Below are 15,141 nucleotides of genomic sequence, written 5' to 3'. Positions count from 1 at the left end.
TAAAGTGTGTGTGTGTGTGTGTGTGTGTGTGTGTGTGTGTGTGTGTGTGTGTGTGTGTGTGTGTGTGTGTGTGTGTGTGTGTGTGTGTGTGTGTGTTGCCCAGCAAAGCTTGATCTCATTTACGGGTAAGGACCAAAAACCTGAAAAACCTCCTGGTTCAGTAAAACTGAAGAATATAAACTATGAACTATTGAATGTATTATTATTATTATTTTATTTTTCTGGAAAAATTTTTTAGCTCCAGCTTTCTTCTCTGCAGGTTTCAGGTAAAACACAATTCATTGCTTATATAATACAATAGTAATATAGCACGTCTGCTGCATGTACGTGTATTAGCTATGTAGCTAGACCTAGGAAATTAGCAAGCAGGAAGCTTTCGCAAGCAAGCCACCCAATGTTTTTTTAAATACATTAAAATCTGATGTTGTTGATTCAATATAGATTGAAGACCTTAACCTCCATCCTGATTGGTAGCCAAGTTGTTAGGTTTTTAGCTAGCTAATAGCGCTAATTAGAAATAGCAAAGATTAGCAGTTGATTGAAATTTTTGTTTGTTTTGCATGCTCAGAAAGTAATTTAATGTGGTAAAGTCATGTCATAAATTAGTTTCTCACTCCTAATGAGGAACAATAATATAAATCATTAGATAAATGAACTGACATAAGGAGACAAATCACAAGCCGCAGGAGCAAATAATTTTTTTTTCCTTACCAATTATTTTAAAGAACGAGCAGAAAAAATGTGCGATTTTGAGAAGAACACCAGATGTTCACTGCAGTGGCAGCTGCTTTAAGCTTTAAACGCACGGACACAGTCACGATCATGCTAATTTTGCTAGCTAAATAAAGTTACCACAGTTATCCCTAACTAGCTAACTAACTAACAAAACATGGCAAAAAATGAAAAACTCTTCATTAAGATTGCACTGGTGTCAAACTAGGAAGTATGAAAGGAATAGTGCTAATAAGTGCTAATAAGTGCTAATAAGCGACAGTGCTGTAGTTAGCTCAACTAGCAACTTAGCTAACTGTTTAGTAAGCAGGCATTTTGGGTCACTCATTCTTTAGTCTCCTACCTTCATCAGGGATATTTGTAATACATTCTACAGCTGTAAATCTACCTGCATTGAAGCTCATCACACACACACACACACACACACACACACACACACACACACACACACACACACACACACACACAGTTATATCAAATATGTGTTTGGTATTATGCTAGTTTATGTAGCACATTGGTCCTGGAGAAACATTTCATTTCACTGTGTACTGTACTGTGACAATAAAAACCCACTTGACCTGATTATTTGACTCTGTAAATCTACATTTCTTCTGTCTCTTATGGCTTGTTCGCTTGCTAGCTGGTTTTCTGGACTGCACCTAGCTAATAGTGTCGACTAGCGAGCTACAACCCGGGCAGCCATCAAGATTTGGCTCATATTTAAATGATAAATAACAATAATTATTATTTGATGTATTCACAAAGGAATGCAAACAATCTGGCTTTCTTATGACCCTGAATATCTATGCGTGTTTGGGTTTTAGCCAAGGAAGTGTCTCCTCATGGACTCAAACAGCTTTCTGTTCTAATTCCAGTTTATTTCTATTGCGCTTTTCACAATGGAGATTGTATCAAAGCAGCTTTACGGAAAGATAAAAATTCTATATAAGTAAATCGCGTGTAACTGTGGCAAGGAAAAACTCCCTTAGATGGTATGAGGAAGAAACCTTGAGAGGAACCAGTCTCAAAAGAGGAACTCATCCTCATTTGGGTGACATCAAGAGTGTGATTATAGTCTTTAAAACAATATACCCGAGAGTGAGTAATAACATGCGAACCAGAGTGTGTGATCATGAGTAATGTCCGTTCTACAGTCTTATACATTCAAGTTGGAGTTGTGGAACATAAAATAGCTCAGCATCTGAGATCATCATAGATCCAACTCCAACTCCTCCAAGCCACTGCCTGTTCAATGATGGAGAAACAGCAAATGTTATTTATTTAAGTAGCGATTAAGAGGTTGTTTATCCTCAAAGTCCAAAATCCAAACTCTACATGAAGTGGGTTTTGACTGCTTCTGGTACATATTTAGATGGTTCAGGATGTTTGAGGGGTCTGCATCTACTCTTTGAAAGTCCAAGATCTTCTACTTGAGTTGGTGCACAACATGAGTTGGTGCAACCTCTGGATTGTTTTGGATGGGTTAAAAAAGAGAAGCAGTGGAGAGGAATTAGTGTAGTTGCTGTTCATAGTATTAACAAGCACAAGTTGATAATGTGCATTTTTTCAGACCAGGAAAAGGTGCTAACGTAAGTATTATAGCTCTGGACTACACTTCCCAGAAGCCAATGAACTCTCGCATGCTGTGTCACATGATCTCTCCACCTGAATCATATTGTCTTGTAATTAAACCATGTACATAGTCTCACCTTTCACAGTACTGGTTTAGCGTAATCGTAATGTTTATTCAACCATCCTCTAGAATAAATAAAGTTTATCTATCTATCTATCTATCTATCTATCTATCTATCTATCTATCTATCTATCTATCTATCTATCTATCTATCTATCTATGTAAAAAGGCAGAAAGTAGCTGCAGATACGTTATTAATATTTTAATATTGCAAAGGTACAATCAAGAAACATAAATATAAAACACAAGGTTTGGGAATACAGGAACCTGGACACCATCAAGGACAACTGTGAAAGGCAATCATGAGACAAAGACTGCTGTTAAAGGTAATACTTATATACATGCCTTAATTACAAAATAATGTGATTCAGGTTCAGACATGTGAGGGGGGTGCAATGGCTGATGGGAGACATCGCCCAAGCCCATAAACCTGACTGATCTTGGTTTCATTTACCTTTTTTTTACATTTTACGTTTAGCGTACTGAAAAGGTAAATATCAGGATATACATCGATCAGGCATACCATTATTATACCACCTGCCTAATATTGTGTTTTTGCTGCTAAAACAGTCCTGACTCATTGTTTTTTAACAGCATAACCTTCTTCAGCAGTTTGAGCTACAGGAGCTCGTCTTTTGGATTGGACCACACAGACCAGCCTTCGCACCTCACGTGCATCAATGACTCATGACCCTGTCGCTGGTTCACCACTGTTCCTTCCTTGGAGCACTTTTGATAGATACTGACCACTGCAGACCAGGAACATCTCACAAGAGCTGCAGTTTTGGAGATGCTTTGACCTAGACGTCACAATTTGCCAAATCGCCCATTTTTCCTACTTCTAACATCAACTTTGAGGACCAAATATTCACCTGCTGCCTAAGAAATATATTCCACCCGGTAACAGGTGCCATAACGAAGAGATAATCAGTGTTCTTCACTTCACCGCTCAGAATTTTATATATATTTGCGCAGATGCAGACAGTTCAATATTTTATGTTGTGAATTAAACGCTCTGAAAAACTCCAATCTGTTACAAATCCCTCACACTGGAAACTCCATCCAAAAAATTTTTTTAATAAGACTTTTCCCATTTGTTCCAATAATTGTTATTATTAGTGTTGGATTATGTCCAGTGGCCAAATGTGGTTCCTCCCCAAGCTGTTGGAGGAACACATTTGTATAGGACGTCTCTACATTTTCCCTACAAGACTGGGAGACCCAAACCTGTTCCAGCAATGCCCCTGTGCACAAAGCCAGCTCCATGAAGATATGTGTAACATGGGTTGAAGTGGAAGATCTCCTGCTTTAAAGCTCTGAAAACCTTCGGGATGAATATGAACGCTGACTGCTCCTCACCTGTACCTGACTTGACTACACCCTTGTGGCTGAATGTATCTCCACAAACACAAATTATAGTGGAATTCTAATGGAATCTTCCCAGTAGAGCGAAGGTTATTATAACTGTAAACATGGAAAAAGTATCTTATGCGTCGGTGTATTGTAATGTTGTATTGTTATTTTTGTGGTAATCAATAAGTGGAGCGAGTCTTTATTGAAGAATTTAAGCTGCTTCAGTGTGTTGTTTCTGGTTGAGATGAGAGTCACTGAGAAAGGGACGTTGGTAGAATAACATTGTGTCTGTTTCATTGTTTTTGGACAAAAACGTGTTTATTAAACCAACAGCATGTGGGCGTGTGTGTGTGGGTGTGTGTGTGTGGGTGGGTGTGTGTACTTGACACTGATGTATAAACGGTCAGTTAAATAGCCATAGGTGAGAATTTACGAGATAATTTTGCTAATATTTCTTTTGTAATGAGAATACAGTGGTGTGAAAAAGATTTCTTATTTTTTTGCATGTTTGTCACACTTTAATGTTTCAGATCATCAAACTAATTTAAATATTAGTAAAAGAGAACACAAGTGAACACAACATGCAGTTTTAAAATGAGGGTTTTTATTATTGAGGGACAAGAAAATCCAAATCATGGCGTGTTTACCCCCCTGTTAAAACTGTGGATTATCACACCTGAGTTGAATTTCTCCAGCCACACCCAGACCTGATTACTGCCACACCTGTTCACAATCAAGAAATCTCTTAAATAGGACCTGCCTGACAAAGAGAAGAAGACCAAAAGATCCTCAAAAGCTAGACGTCATGCTGAGAGCCAAAGAAATTCAGGAACAAATGAGAAAAAAAGTAATTAAGATCTATCAGTCTGGAAAAGGTTATTAAGACGTTTCTAAAGCTTTGGGACTCCAGTGAACCACAGTGAGAGAAATTATTCACAAATGGCAAAAACATGGAACAGTGGAGAACCTTCCCAGGAGTCTCCAGCCGACCAATATTACCCCAAGAGCACAGCGACGACTCATCCAAGAGGTCACAAAAGACCCCACAACAACATCCAAAGAACTGCAGGTCTCACTTGCCTCAGATAAGGTCAGTGTTCATGACTCCACCATAAGAAAGAGACGGCAAAAATGATCTGCATGGCAGAGTTCCAAGACCAAAAGCTGCTGAGCAAAAAAAAAAACGATAAAGGCTCGTCTCAGTTTTGCCTGAAAACATCTTGATGATCACCAAGACTTTTGGGAAAATACTCTGTGGACTGAACTTTTTGGAAGGTGTGTGTCCCATTACGTCTGGCGTAAAAGAAACACTGCGTTTCAGAAAGAGAACATCGTACCAACAGTAAAATCTGGTGGTGGTAGTGTGATGGTCTGGGGCTGTTTTGCTGCTTTAGGACCTGGAAGACTTGCTGTGATAAATTGAACCATGAATTCTGCTGTTTACCAAAACATCCTGAAGGAGAATGTCCAGCTATCTGTTCATGACCTCAAGCTGAAGCGAACTTGTTTTTTGCAGCAGGACAATGATCCCAAACACACAAGCAAGTCCACCTCTGAATGGCTGAAGAAACGCCAGAATTAAGGCCTTTTGAGTGGCCCAGTCAAAGTCCTGACCTGAATCCTATTGAGATGCTGTGGCATGACCTTAAAAAGGCGGTTCATGCTTGAAATCCCTCCAATGTGTCTGAATTACAACAATTCTACATAGATGAGTGGAGCAAAATTCCTCCACAGCGCTGAAACAGACTCACTGCAAGTTATCACAAACACTTGATTGCAGTTGTTGCTGCTGCCCAACCAGTTATTAGGTTTAGAGGGCAAACACTTTTTCACAAAACTATATATATATATATATATATATATATATATATATATATATATATATATATATATATATATATATATAATGTGTGTGCCATATTTCAAACATATGAAATTTGCTCTTATGTGGATGCAGATGTTGGAGTGGAAGGAATGTAAAAAAACACAAGGGGTGTGTGTGTGTGTGTGTGTGTGTGTGTGTGTGTGTGTGTGTGTGTGTGTGTGTACAATTTTCCACATTGAGGATGTGTAGAAGACTTGCCACATAGACAGGAAGTGAAGCCATGGTAATCGTAGAGTGAGTTTTAAATGACGTCTTTCCCTCCTCCTCCATCTCTCCCTTTCTCTCTCCCTTTCTCTCTTCCTTACTCACCCTATACCTCCATTTCCTTTCTGGTTGTGTTTCATTTCAATGGATCAGTTTGATCTTTTTTTCTATATTATTCTATTCTATATTTCTATATTATTCTCACTAATGAGAGCCGTACGTGAACTAAATACATTTTTATAAATGTATAGTACCACCTTGAAATGAATACGCTTTATATTTCACCACAATATCACCAAATTCCTCTTATGTAGCAACTTCACCATACGAGTCACTTGTTTGTCAGAGCTTCTGTCTTTTAAATACACCATTCAGATGTTGAAATTTCTGTCATTGCACGTTTCAAAATCTATTGTGTCTGATTTTATTGGAATTGATTTAGATATTGAATATTGAGCATATTATGGAAATGTACAGAGTTAAATGAAGTCCGCATCCTGATTGTTTACGTCACTACTGACCTCCATGCATTTGAATTACAAAGTGAAAAAAACATGGACAACAAACCAGCCATCTAACAATAATGGTCGATGTTTACATTATTAACATCCTCAAAACACTAAAATGTTCAGTCAGAGTTCTAGATTTCCATCTGCTGCTTCATATGCAGTATAACTCCTTTACTTATAACTCATTCATTTTAAGTGAAGAAAGGTAAAGCAAACATTTTTTCCAAATCCAGGACACGGGCCACGTTTCCACTACAGCGCCTTCTTTTATATTCAGCAGTTCCTTGTTCTCAGGGCTGATGACGCGAATTGTCCGGTCTGAATCATGCACACACTGATCCACATACGTCACACACCACAAAGGCCAAAGATGCTTAATGGAAATGTAGCAGGTACACAGCAGAGTGGGTGAGATTACATCTCTGAAGGGTCATTTGTGCTGCCCCCCCCTCTCTCTCTCTACTTTAGCGCTTCCTCTCTTACTGCTTACGAAACCTTCCTCTGAACCTGCAGCTTCTTCTTTTCCATTTCCTGCATCAGGAAAAGATAAAACTGCTTCTTAACATCACTTCCCAAATCAGATTCCTTTTTTATAACAGCTCTCTCTCTCTCTCTCTCTCTCTCTCTCTCTCTCTCTCTCTCTCAGAAAAATATATAAAATCATTCATAATAAATAAATATAAATAATGACTACCCATCCACCCTAAACCCCACCTACCACCATAACTACCCATCCACCCTAAACCTGCCTACTACCATAACTACCCATCCACCCTAAACCCCACCTACCACCATAACTACCCATCCACCCTAAACCCCACCTACCACCATAACTACCCATCCACCCTAAACCCCACCTACCACCATAACTACCCATCCACCCTAAACCCCACCTACCACCATAACTACCCATCCACCCTAAACCTGCCTACTAGCAAAACTACCCATCCACCCTAAACCCCACCTACCACTATAACTACCCATCCACCCTAAACCCCACCTACCACCATAACTACCCATCCACCCTAAACCCCACCTACCACCATAACTACCCATCCACCCTAAACCCCACCTACCACTATAACTACCCATCCACCCTAAACCCCACCTACCACTATAACTACCCATCCACCCTAAAACTACCTACCACCATAACTACTCATCCACCCTAAACCTGCCTACTACCATAACTACCTATCTACCCTAAACCCCACCTACCACCATAACTACCCATCCACCCTAAACCCCACCTACCACTATAACTACCCATCCACCCTAAAACTACCTACCACTATAACTACCCATCCACCCTAAAACTACCTACCACTATAACTACCCATCCACCCTAAACCTGCCTACTACCATAACTACCCATCTACCCTAAACCCCACCTACCACCATAACTACCCATCCACCCTAAACCCAACCTACCACCATAACTACACATTTGGGAGTTGGGATCTAGCTTCTCATTAGGAAGTTAAAAGAAAAGGAATGAGTGTTTATAGCGGCTATAATATAAGTGACAGGAGAGGCCTTGGGTATCATGGATGCTTTACAACATGTAACTATAAGCAGATAAAAGTTTTTAGAGGGTTGGTCATTAGTATAATGTCCTTTGCAGAATCTGTAAAATGTAAATCACAAGAAAATGAGATGATAAAAATGTCATTTCATACAGCAGGTGTTGAAAGGGTTTACACTGATTATTAATACTGTGTTTTACCTGGAAAGTAAATGACTCGAGTCTCCTGTTTGTCCTGACCTTCTTTAGAAAAGTTCTCCAGGAACTGCACAGTATTTGGTTTCTCCAGCATTTTCTGCATATTTGACTTGTTTATATGATTTTGAAAATGATTTCCTTCTTTAGGAAGCTGACAAACTCATGGTTATTAAACTTATCTTTTGAGGGTTTAAAGTTTTAACAGCAAGCTTATTGTAAAATGTAATTTTGTCTTTGGGAAACATGTTGATATCTTATTCATTTCTCTTAGTAGTGCCCTTTTAGAAGATATTTAAGATCTATGAACATAATAACAATTAATAATTGTATTAATTGTAATTTTAATTACAAAATTAAAAATAAAAAAAATACCCAGCATAATATTTTGCCCCAGCTGCACACACACACACACACCAAGTGGTTTATTCCTTACTTATTCTGTACAGATTACACCTTCAGGTTTCAAATCCATCCAGGCTGGTTTCTCAAAGCAGAACTAGAACCAGAACAGAGCCCTGTGTTCACTTACAGTGATAACACCTGAATGAGTGTGGAGTGTGAAGTGCTCAAAACCTTACTGATGCATTCAGTATGAAACTCAGCATAGAGCTTGAAACCTTTTTTTTTTGCATTTACTGCAGGTGTTCAAAACCGAAAAAGACGGCTTTTACTTTCTGAACCAGTAGTTTGGTTATTTATGCATTTAAACTTAAAGCAGCAGTGAATGTTGAACTACACATTTACCCCAAACCTACCTACCACCCTAACTACACAGCCACTCTAACCCTACCTACCACCATAACTACACATTTACTCTAACCCTACCTACCACCAAAACTACACATTTACTCTAACCCTACCTACCACCATAACTACACATTTACTCTAACCCTACCTACCACCATAACTACACATTTACTCTAACCCTACCTACCACTATAACTACACATCCACTCTAATTCTACCTACCACTATAACTACACATTTACCCCAAACCTACCTACCACCTTAACTACACATCCACTCTAACCCTACCTACCACCATAACTACACATTTACCCCAAACCTACCTATCACCTTAACTACACATCCACTTTAATTCTACCTACCACCATAACTACACATTTACCCCAAACCTACCTACCACCTTAACTACACATCCACTCTAACCCTACCTACCACCATAACTACACATTTACCCCAAACCTACCTACCACCTTAACTACACATTTACCCCAAACCTACCTACCACCATAACTACACATTTACCCCCAAACCTACCTACCACCTTAACTACACATCCACTCTAACCCTACCTACCACCATAACTACACATTTACCCCAAACCTACCTACCACCTTAACTACACATTTACCCCAAACCTACCTACCACCATAACTACACATTTACCCCAAACCTACCTACCACCTTAACTACACATCCACTCTAATTCTACCTACCACCATAACTACACATTTACCCCAAACCTACCTACCACCTGAACTACACATCCACTCTAACCCTACCTACCACTATAACTACACATTTACCCCAAACCTACCTACCACCTTAACTACACATCCACTCTAACCCTACCTACCACCATAACTACACATTTACCCCAAACCTACCTACCACCTTAACTACACATCCACTCTAATTCTACCTACCACCATAACTACACATTTACCCCAAACCTACCTACCACCTTAACTACACATCCACTCTAACCCTACCTACCACCATAACTACACATTTACCCCAAACCTACCTACCACCTTAACTACACAGCCACTCTAACCCTGCCTACCACCATAACTACACATTTACCCCAAACCTACCTACCACCATAACTACACATTTACCCTAACCCTACCTACCACCCTAACTACACATCCACTCTAATTCTACCTACCACCATAACTACACATTTACCCTAAACCTGCCTACCACTATAACTACACATTTACCCTAACCCTACCTACCACCATAACTTCCCATTTACCATAACCCTGCCAACCACCCTAACTACACATTACACATACCAACCCTGACTAACCCTGCCATCCCCTTACACATTTGTAAATCAGACAGGAAGATTGCAGTGTGAGGTTAGATGTGCTGAGATCTGCACTTACACTTCCTCTGTCTGTGAAGAAATGAATTTTATTTCTTTGTAATCTCACCTTATTTGAACACTTCCTTATTTGAGATCTTCCACTCCAACCCATGCAAAGCAGATCTTTCTGGAGCTGGCTTTGTGCACAGGGGCTTTGTAATGCTGGCACTGGTTTGGGCCTCCTAGTTCAAGTGAAAGGAAGATTTCATGCTACCGCATCCACAGACGTGCTGTATGCCTCGAACAAGAACTTAAAGAAGAACCACATATGGCTGGGAAAAGTCTGGTGTCCCAAAACCATGAATGCAGTGTTTTAGGGCATTTTAAACAAAAAGCTCCAATATGCATTCATTTCATTTGACCTGTGTGCGCAAGATCACGCACCATCACCCAGTACTGTATTTACACACACTGGTGATGTGTGAATTCTCACAAGCCCTTAATATAGAAAGGAATATAGAAAGACCATCTGAGGACAGAGAGACTATACTTAGTTTTAGAACACATCGCAGTGGAAATTTCCATAGTGTTTTGTCTCCTTCCACGCCCTCGATGCCGTCATTGTCATGATACACACGAGGTTGTGTAGTATAGAGAAGATCGTTTGGTAATCGAACCCAAATGATACGTTCGCTTCTGGTGCATTGATAAAGCGAGTAGACATTTCAAGCTGATGTTGCAGACAGTGTTAAGAGCTGTACTGAAACCTAACCCGGGCCTTTACAGTACTCTGACTGGATGATCAGACATGCCTGAGGCATCAGACGCATGCTAGATGATCCAGCATTTCTATTTTAGATCCATATCTGAGCCTGGAGACGTTCCTCTTTCCTGAATCTGTCAATATATAAAAAAATAAATAAAAAACATTTTTAAACGGTTCTTGACATTTGCTAATGGTTCGGTTTTAAAGCAATATCTTTGGATCATCTGTGCATGGGGTATTACTTTCATCTTCTCAGTTATTTTTATTTAACCTCCTGTTTGAGAGCTACATCCTAAAACAGTTTCACTCTAAAGAGGCTTTTCCTCTACAGCTCTAAACAAAACCTGACACTTTTAATTGTAGGGTTTACCCCAGGACTCTCGAAGCTGATGACAGGTCTGTATTACTTCCCATGCTTCCATTTAAGCCTGGATTTTACCGTAAAGGAAACGGTGCCAGCATGAGCAGAGAAAAGACGAACACTGGGAGAAAAGTCCAATCGCTGACACATGACCTTTTACTGGGGTTTCTGTAATTTTTCCATCTTTATCTACACACTGAAATCATTTAGCACCAATACAACGAGGTGATGATGTACTCATCCTCCAGGACGTGACACTATTTATTTTTGTTTCGTTCCACTGAAAGAAACCGCGTCAGAACACGGGCAAACTGAAACTCGCTGCATCACAAAGCCGAAACCTCAGCCCCTGCCAGGGGAAGTGGTGCAGTGTGATATATGCACATGCACAGACACACAACATAGAGGACGAGTTTAACTGAAACCATTCATGTACTGTTTTTTATTGTATTTCTTATTTAAACGTTTTCTTTTTCCAGTTTGTCAAATCGTTCTTGGGCCTTGAGCCATTTCTTAAAATCACCGTATTCATCATAAAGGGCACACAAACTACCTGTGTGTTCAACGTTTTAAACTTCCAGCCAATCACAAACCAGTATTATCATATATCATATCATATCATATCATATCATATCATATCATTAGTCAGGAAGTTAGCAATAATTAAACAAATAGTTTGTTTGCTAGTTATTTTCCAGTAAATGCTATAATATATTGCCACAAATATTGGGACTCCTGGCTTTTTTTCTTCCCAGAAGAATGGAGGTTATTATAACAGCAAAGGAAGACTGAATGTTGCATGGAAGGTTCAAAAAGCAAATACCAATTATCATTAGGTGTCCTAAAACTTTTGTCCAAATCTATAAATGTCCATTTAAAAAATCCCCCCCTTTACACAATCTCAACATCTGGACACTTTGTTTCTCCAAACATTCAGCTAAAACACTTTTCCGAGCCTCATGTGAAACTTTGTAAAGGTGTTTTCACTTAGAGATTTTTTTCTAGTGATTAAATTAATCCCAGAGCAGTTCAGTAGGATTTAGATGCAGTGACTGGGCAGGTTATTCCATGATAGATATCAGTCCAGATGACTCTCTAAATAACTCTTACAAAACTCGGACGTATGTTTCGGGCGTTGTTTTGTTGTACGGTGAAGTCGGTTCTAATGAGCCGCAGTCCAGACGGAATTGCATGGTGTTGAAGTATGGAATGGTTGCCATGTTGGTTCTTTTCACTTTTCCGGCTCATGTGTCCTTTCCTGCTCCAAAACCACCCCAAACCATTAAGCTTCCACCTCCATGTGTGAGTGTGGATTTGAGGCAGTCGGATAACATCTTTCTCGTTCTCTTACACAAGTTCTTCTGTTAGAGACAAAAATGTCACATTTGTCTCAAACACAGTAGACGAGGTGTTCAAATCTATTTGACAGGAGCTTTTTACTAAAACAATCTACATAGATCTAAATAGTGTTCTGTTCTAATAGTTAGTATAAAACAAACCTAAACAATCAGTAACTCCTGTCTTATATCGTTATCTGAAACATGCTAACTCGACTACACCTAATTGACGACGTTAAATATTTTGTGCTCTAATAACAATCCCGCCCTTCTCTTTCTCTTTAGCCTTTCAAAGACTCCCCGCCCAGACTAAGGATTTAGCCTGAGGATAATAATCGGGTGTGACCCGAGAAAGAAAATAGCACCGTAACTGCCGTGTTACAGACAGGAGCAGGATTCTGCTGTTGATCAGTGCAGTCAAAGAGCAACTGAGTTATTACACAAGTTAGACTTTCATCTGTGTGTGTGTGTGTGTGTGTGTGTGTGTGTGTGTGTGTGTGTGTGTTTGAACAGGGGAGCCATCTTGACCTGATCAGTGTCTCACACACAGTTACAGCTTTAATCTTATCTCCTCATATAGAGCAGGACAAATGTGACAAAGTCTCACAGGGTAAATTGACCAAAAATGGCAGTGTGACACTCGACTGTATTGTGTAATGATATTGTCATTAATGAGATTTCAAATCATGGGATTTGATTTGTTCACATGATTAAATGGTTAAATGCACAAATCTAATTAATTGTATTATTATTATTGTTGTTGTTATTAATAAACCAGAAACACATGGTACCAGGACACACTCTGTCTCACTTTTGCTTTACTGCACCACTTCTTCTTCTTTCGGCTTCTCCCATTAGGGGTCTCCACAGCGGATCATCCGTCTCCATACCCCCCCTGTCCTCTACATCTGCCTCTTTCACACCAACTACCTGCATGTCTTCCCTCACCACATCCATAAACCTCCTCCTTGACCTTCCTCTTTTCCTCCTTCCTGGTGTCTACATCTTCAGCATTCTTCTACTGATATACCCCATGTCCCTCCTCTGCACATGTCCAAACCATCTCAATCTCACCTCCCTCACCTTGTCTCCAAAACGTCCTACATGCGCTGTTCCTCTCATAAATTAGTTTTTAATCCGGCAACCTGTCCATCACCACTGCAAACAGGAAAGGGCTCAGAGCTGATCCTTGATGCAGTCCAAGCTTTACCTTGAATCAGTCTGAACCAGTATGAAACCAGTATGAAAATAAGGTTAAGAAACCCTATTTTCATACTTTTATAATTATACTTATATTTAAAATACACTTTATATTTTTATTTTATTTTACTTAATAAAATTTTTATATTCAATTTATATTTTCATGTTTACATATTGGACAGCCGTGAAAAGCATTTCACTACATGTCGTACTCTGTTCTTGTGCAGGAGCAGAAGAACATCTAACATGCTAACATCTCTTTATAAATAGTATTCAGTAACTTATCAGTCAATATTCAGGTTTTATTTATATATTTTTTTGAAGGGGGTGTGGTTTCGTCAGCGTTTCTGTGTGTCGTGTGGTTTGTAGTGAAATCCATGTGCACCTGCTGAAACCGAATATAGTCATTCTGGAAACAACACGCTTTTTTAAACTGTAATACGTTTCTCCTTTGCATGCGACTCAGTCAGAAGTTAGAATATATATAAAATTGTTAAATGGTCAAAACTAAAATGTATAAAACGGGAGAGTTTTGAAGGACATTTTAATACCCAGAATTGTTCAGGGGTAAAACTGAACAAACTTCCACTCCAGTGTGAGAAAACTAATAATAATCTATTTATAATAATAATCCACAGCTAGTGCATGATGTGGAGGTGAAGAACAGACTGATGTGAAGCAGAAAGCGTGAGATTGGTTTATGGTCTCTCACCTAGCCACCATTACTAATTAAACAGATCATAATAATGCTTCATTTTGCATATTTATTGTACATATGGATTATACCATCTAGAATTCTGATGCTCTGAATCACACAGAGAAAGTAATGCCTTAACATGTCTTAGGATTAATACATTTTTATAAGAGACATACAATTTAATGTGCATCCCTGCCATGTTTCTACATGAAGCTGTTGGTGTTAAATCCTGGTGCTGTTTCTTTCCCACAGCAAGAAAGTAAATGTAATTAATTGCAGTATTCTAATAGCTTTTTCACATATCTGTACTTTTCTGAAGTATTTTACATTCTCTTAATTTCAGTGAAATCAGTAATTTTTTTTTTATTTTAGTGGTTAAACATCAAGCAGAACTTTTAGAGGAAGTAGTTGGAAAGGTTTTGGGCTCATGAAAATTTTACTAAATATTAATTAGTGTTTGATTCATTAATATCAGTTTATGTACTTTTACATCTTGTGTCTCACACTATCAAAATCACAAGTGTCCACAAACTTTGTCTAAACAAATCTAAATATGGGGACCATTTGTTTTTGTTTTTGTAAAACATACAGTTCCACTAATTAAGATTTGTGGATATCTGAC

Source organism: Silurus aristotelis (assembly GCF_946808225.1).
Source record: "Silurus aristotelis genome assembly, chromosome: 23".
Taxonomy (NCBI): Eukaryota; Metazoa; Chordata; class Actinopteri; order Siluriformes; family Siluridae; genus Silurus; species Silurus aristotelis.
The sequence above is the reverse complement of the archived record's forward strand: the minus strand, read 5'-3'. Positions refer to the sequence as shown.